Source organism: Macaca fascicularis, chromosome 8 (genome assembly GCF_037993035.2).
Source record: "Macaca fascicularis isolate 582-1 chromosome 8, T2T-MFA8v1.1".
Lineage (NCBI taxonomy): Eukaryota > Metazoa > Chordata > Mammalia > Primates > Cercopithecidae > Macaca > Macaca fascicularis.
Window position 1 is genome coordinate 147,199,225 of NC_088382.1, and position 6,040 is coordinate 147,205,264.

The following is a 6,040-nucleotide window of genomic DNA, read 5'->3' on the forward strand; positions in this document are numbered from 1 at the left end:
ATCATCACTCTGTTGGTTTTGCACAATAAAACTTTTATTAGCTTTGTTTGGTTTTGTTTTTCTGCCCACAAAGAATATTACGTGTAATTTTTAGAAATTTAGGGAAAATCAGAGAAGCACAAAGAAGGAAAATCAGAAAAGCACAGAATTTATTTAACACCTAGAGAACAGAAGTAACTGCTGATAATGGCCAGGCTCAATTCTTCTCTCATGTATCTATGCATATTATGCATGGGAGGGCTTTTTTATGTTATTACATTTTAAAGACTTTGTGTCATGTTCTATACTTTGAAATCAGCTATTTCTATTTAATATCATAACTTAGAAAAAATACTCTTTCTTAATGAAATTTTGGGTTGCTACATTCTTTGTTGTAGTGAGCTGGCTTTAGAGGGTTCTGGTCTTCGGTTCTGGCCATTTCTGTCTTGGTCCCAAATCCTCCGTTAACCATTTGTGTTGCTTTGGGAAAGTCCCTGCCTCTCTTTGGATATCTATCTCATCCACCATATAAAATAAAAAAGATTGGAATTAGATGGTGTGACTTACAAGCGCTAGTGCTCTAGAATTTTCTAACTCTTCATCAGTGCAAAGTCTCCCCACCATTGCCATCAGAATCCTGGGAACCTGTGGAGAGGAGCAGGGCCCCATCTATTCCAGTGACCCGTGAAGGCACTGAGGAGGAGGAACACAGGTCCCTTTGTGGCTTCTCTTTATTCATTACTTTTACTTTCTGCTCCAAACATCCCCAGATCCTGCTCAGGCCCACGGAAAGGGAGTAAACCACGGCACCCAGCAACACTTTTAATCTTAGCATATATTACCTGTAGTGCCTCTACAAAAATAAAGTATTTTAAGACAAAACTGAAACCAAATATCCATTTGGGACAATAACTGCCTTTTTTCAGGACTTTAAATGTTGCATACAGAAGGGACATAGCCAAATGCAATGATGTGTTTTCCGTCAATGGCTCTTTGGCTTTGATGAAGTCATCAACCTCCTGAAGGCAGCATCATCCTAGGAGCATAGATCTAATTTGCAGTTCAGTGGATGTAGGTGCTGTGTGAGTTTGAGAAATTTGCTGAACATCTCTGAGCTAAATCGTAATGTATCATATTACAATAAAATATGTCTTAAGTATGTCATTCTTATTATTTTACTAATGTGGATTGTGTCCAGAGTCATCTTTCAGGCGCCTAGTGATGCTGCCCTGCTACCTCTCCGACTCCTCTTCTTCCCCTTTCCCTACCTCACTCTCTCCAGCTGCACTGGCCTTCTTCTATCTGCTGCTTCTTCATTCTTGGCTTGTTATTCTCCAAGCCACCTGGCAGGCTTGGTCTTTCTCCAGATCTTTGTTTAGGGGGTCCTTACTTTTAAATCCATGTCGAGTACCATCTTCTCAGAGTCCCGCTCCACAGTTGGTCGGTCCACCCACCTCAATACCATAAGTCCCTCAGTCACTGTCATCATTTTTTTTTCTTGAAACAGGTTCTCATTCTGTCACCCAGGCAGGAGTGCAGTGGTGCAATCGCGGCTCACTGCAGCCTGGAAATCCTAGGCTCAAGCGATCTTCCTACCCCAGCCTCCCAAGTAGCCGGGACCATGGGTACATGCCACTACATGCGGTGAATTTTTATTTTTATTTTAGTAGAGTCAGGCTCTCATTATGTTGCCCAGGCTGGTCTCAAATTCCTGATCTCAAGTGATCTTCCCAGAATTACTTCCTGGGATTACAGGAGTAAGCCACTGCACCCAGCACCATTTTTAATCTTAGCATATATTACTGTTCAAAAATAACTCAGGATTCTAAATATGTGTGAGTGTGTGTGTGCATTATGTTGTGTGTTGTGTGTGTAGCTGGTTTAGTTATTGACCTTATTCCTTCCCACTAGAAGTTTTGTGAGAGAAGGGGAGTCATTTGTCCTATTCACAGCACAGCATCTGGTACAAAGTAGTTGCCCAGTATACATTTGGTGAATAAATGAATCAGAAGGAAGGAAGGAACAAAGGAAGGATGGAAATATTGAAGAGAGATTGGGAGATGAGGTTGAAATAACATTCTCATGGATCTATAACCTATGAAGGACCTTCCTTGTGTTTCTCCCCAACACGTGGGAAAGGGGAGTCATTGGCTTAGGCTGTGGGGCTGTGAAGTCCCCACGTGTCCTGAAGCAGCACATGCCAGCTATGACCCTTTTTCTTGGTTTGAGATAGATTTCATCTTAAAAATGTATTTTTCTTTTGCATTCTAATTCATACATCTATTTGTCAGAATATTTTAAAATCTGTTCCCTTGTCATCTGTTACGGGTGCTGTGAGAGGAGGCTCAGCACTCCTTATGGGGACCCCTCCTGTGACTCAGGTTCTACGTTGCCTGGCTGGAGGGGCCTAGCTGGTGACGGGAGTCTGTGAAAGTCTTGGGGATTGGTTGATCTTGTAAATGGCATGCCCAGTTCTAAGCTTTTTCTAAATCACATTTGAGTTTGTGAAGAGGAGGAATTGTAAGACAAAAAGATAAGGCAGCGAACTGGGTTCCCTGACTGCTGTCTGTCAAAGGTACACAAATAGAAGAAAAAGGAATGCAATGTAGTCTTCCTCAATAACGGAAGGATATATTTTACTGAGTAAATGCCGCTTTTACATGTAGACATAATGCTTATGTAGTATGAAAATTCTTTTATTCATTTTACATATTTGAATGAAGGTTTTATATATTTCTAAATATGCTTCATCAGTCATAGGAACTTTTGTACTTTGATGTTTTAGAAAGAACATGGTAGAGGAGTTAAGAGTGCTGGATTGTAGCCTTAGCAGGGACTGTATAAGAACCTCAGTTCTTGCCAATGAAATGTGTTTTGACTCTGTAGTTTTGTTTTTCTTCAAGCCTCAGAAATCTGCATTTCTAAGGATTTCCTTACATTAGTTCATAAATACTCAGGAGAACGAGATAAAAATGTGTCATCCCAGGTGCATGGTGCTGGACTCCATTTACAGCTGGGAAATGTGGCAGCATAAGACAATGCCAGAGGCAGACATGACGTGTACAACAGGCTTCCAGCCTCTAAAACATGAGTCGAGCAGACAAGCCAAACAGGTGATAAATGTCTGAGTGTCAAAACCGTGCCTGAACGATGTGAAAGTGAAAGTCGAACTTCTTCCTTGCATCTTGTCAGAACCCCAGTGTCCTGCTTGAACAGGTGCTCTCTTCCACGTGGCCACCCTGAGGTTGGCTATCTCCAAGTTCTTTGATCTTGCCTATCAACCTCTCTGTTCCCTCTCTATATTTTCTTCTTTTTCCATTTTTCCTTCTATAACCAATTAATACTCAATTTTTAACACCACTATAATCTCAGATCCTACAACTGGACTAACAACTAAGAGATACTGTCTCAGAGTAATGAGGCATTTACATAGAAAGCATCCTGCCACATAATGAGGTGTGGGTGAAAACAGATAGAAAAGTGGAAGACAGGAGTTACTTGTAGGAGAAACAGCATGGAGTGATTTGGAATAGTATATTCAGGAATTGGTGAGAAAATCTCAAGGCCAAAGTATACAGTGTTTGAGACCAGCCTGGCCAGCATGGTGAAATCCCCTTCTCTAATAAAAAATATAAAAATTAGCTGGGGTGTAGTGGCACACACCCGTAATCCCAGCTATTTGGGAGGCTAAGCCAGGAGAATCGCTTGGACCTGGAAGGCAGAGCTTGAAACGAGTCAAGATTGCGCCACTGCGCTCCAGCCTGGGTGACAGAGTGAGATTCCATCTCAAAATAACTAAATAAATAATAGAGTACAGTGTTGCCAAGCGGGAAGTAATGTGAGAATTTTTTAGGAAGACAGACTGAGGACATTTCATAAATATTAAGCATGGCTTAATATTAGGAGCTAAGTTAGGTGTTAGAGGCACAAGAAACACAAGATAAGTATGATCCCTGTCCTCATGCAGCATGCAGTCTAGGGGAGGGTGAGTAGTAAAATGACCAACAAAAAACAATTAAAAACAACTATAATTACAAACTGAATTTTTTCTATGAAAGAAAAAACTAAGACTAAGAGTTCAATGGGGTAGTCAGGAGGTGTCTCTAAGGTGATAATATTTGACTCACAATCTCTGTGGAGTCAGCAACGAGAATAATGGGAGAAGCTTCCAAGTAGCGACACCAGTATGTGCAAATGTCCTGAGGTGGAAAGGAGGTTAAGGAAGTGTTGGTGGTTGGAACTTCGTGAGGCAGTGTATGGGATGCCAAGGCAAAAACAGATAGGAGATAGGTTGACTAGGGCCACGATTCCAGGTTTGATTTCATTATAAATATTGATAATATTGATAATAATATATATAAATATTGATGATATAAATATAAATATTGATGATATTGATAATAATGGTAATCGTAAAGATAATAAAAATTAACATTTACTGAATTTTACTCTGTGCCTGAACCACTTTACATTTTTTAACTTGTCACAACTATCATATAGGATGACTACTACCACACTCTTTATTTTGCAGACATGTAAACTGAGGCACAGAGGCAAGAAATAACTTGCCCTAAATTACATGGATAGTCATGTAAAGTTAGCAAAACATTTTATACGAGAATAGCCTAATTTGATTTACTTTTAAGAGGATAATTTTAACTGTCATTTGTAAAAATATTAGAGGAGGGCAAACATACAACCCCTAATTTTTTTTTTTTTTTTTTTTTTTTTTTTGAGACGGAGTCTCACTCTGTCACCCAGGCTGGAGGGCAGTAGCACCATCTCGGCTCACTGCAAGCTCCGCCTCCCAGGTTCACGCCATTCTCCTGCCTCAGCCTCCCAAGTAGCTGGGACTACAGGTGCCCGCCACCATGCCTGGCTAATTTTTTTTGTATTTTCAGTAAAGACAGGGTTTCACCGTGTTAGCCAGGATGGTCTCAACAGGATGGTCTCGATCTCCTGACCTCATGATCCACCCACTTCGGCCTCCCAAAGTTCTGGGATTGCAGGCTTGAGCCACCACACCTGGCCACAACTCATAATTTTTAAGAGCATATTACAATAGTCAAAGAGAACAGGATGGTTTACATAAGGATTTTGGTAGAAAACATAAAAAGAAAAGGGCAGATTTTAAATATATTCTGAAACAAAATTAACAAAATATTTTAAAGGATCAAATGTGGGAGATAAAAGGAGAGAAATTAAAGACAATTTGAATAATTCTCACTTGACCAATTAGACAGAAAACACAACAATGTTCATTTCTTGAGTTGAAGAGTTCTAGGGTAGAAACAAGCAAGGGGCTAAAGCAGAGTGCAGACTTAGACTTATAATTGTCCTGCTGTGGTTTGCAAAAGGGTGGCTCCTTTGTTAACAGCAAGTAGTTGAAGAGAGTGAGCCATCAAGAACGTGATGCTAGATTCTCTTCTATATAGAAAACAGGCAGATGCTAAGACAGAGGCGGGATGAATAGATGTGTAGCAGGGCACATTAGATACAATGTCTCAAAAGTACAGTAGTCTCCGCATCTCCCTGCAAATCTTTCTGTATTTTCTCTCATTTAAACACATACACACACACACACACATACACAGTAGAAATTATTTATGGTGTATATCAGCATTTCTGGGAGCGGGCTATGGGGTTTATTTAGATCAGCTGGGTGAACACAGCATGAGGTATCTAGGAACTGGCATCCACTTTTGTGCAAAAGGCACACAGAAAACCACAAAAGTGGTACAAGTTCAATGAGGCCCTAATCAACAATCTGGGATTTGGGCCAGGGCTCCAGTCCCTCACTGAGAAACTGGAAACAAGACAGAGGCTAGAATCAAAGCAGCTTGCTCTCCTTTGGAATGTGGCACGTTGAGGTGGAATTCGGCTATGCAGGAACACATTGCTCAGAGGTCTTCCCTGGAGCACTGGAACTTGGATCCAGCTGGATGTCACCAAGGCTCTGGCCTGAACGCAGGAGCTCATCTTGAGTTTTACGAATCTATCAGAGAGGCCTTCCTTGAATCGAAGTGATGTGTGTCCCCAGAGCTCTCTCCCTACTTTTTTT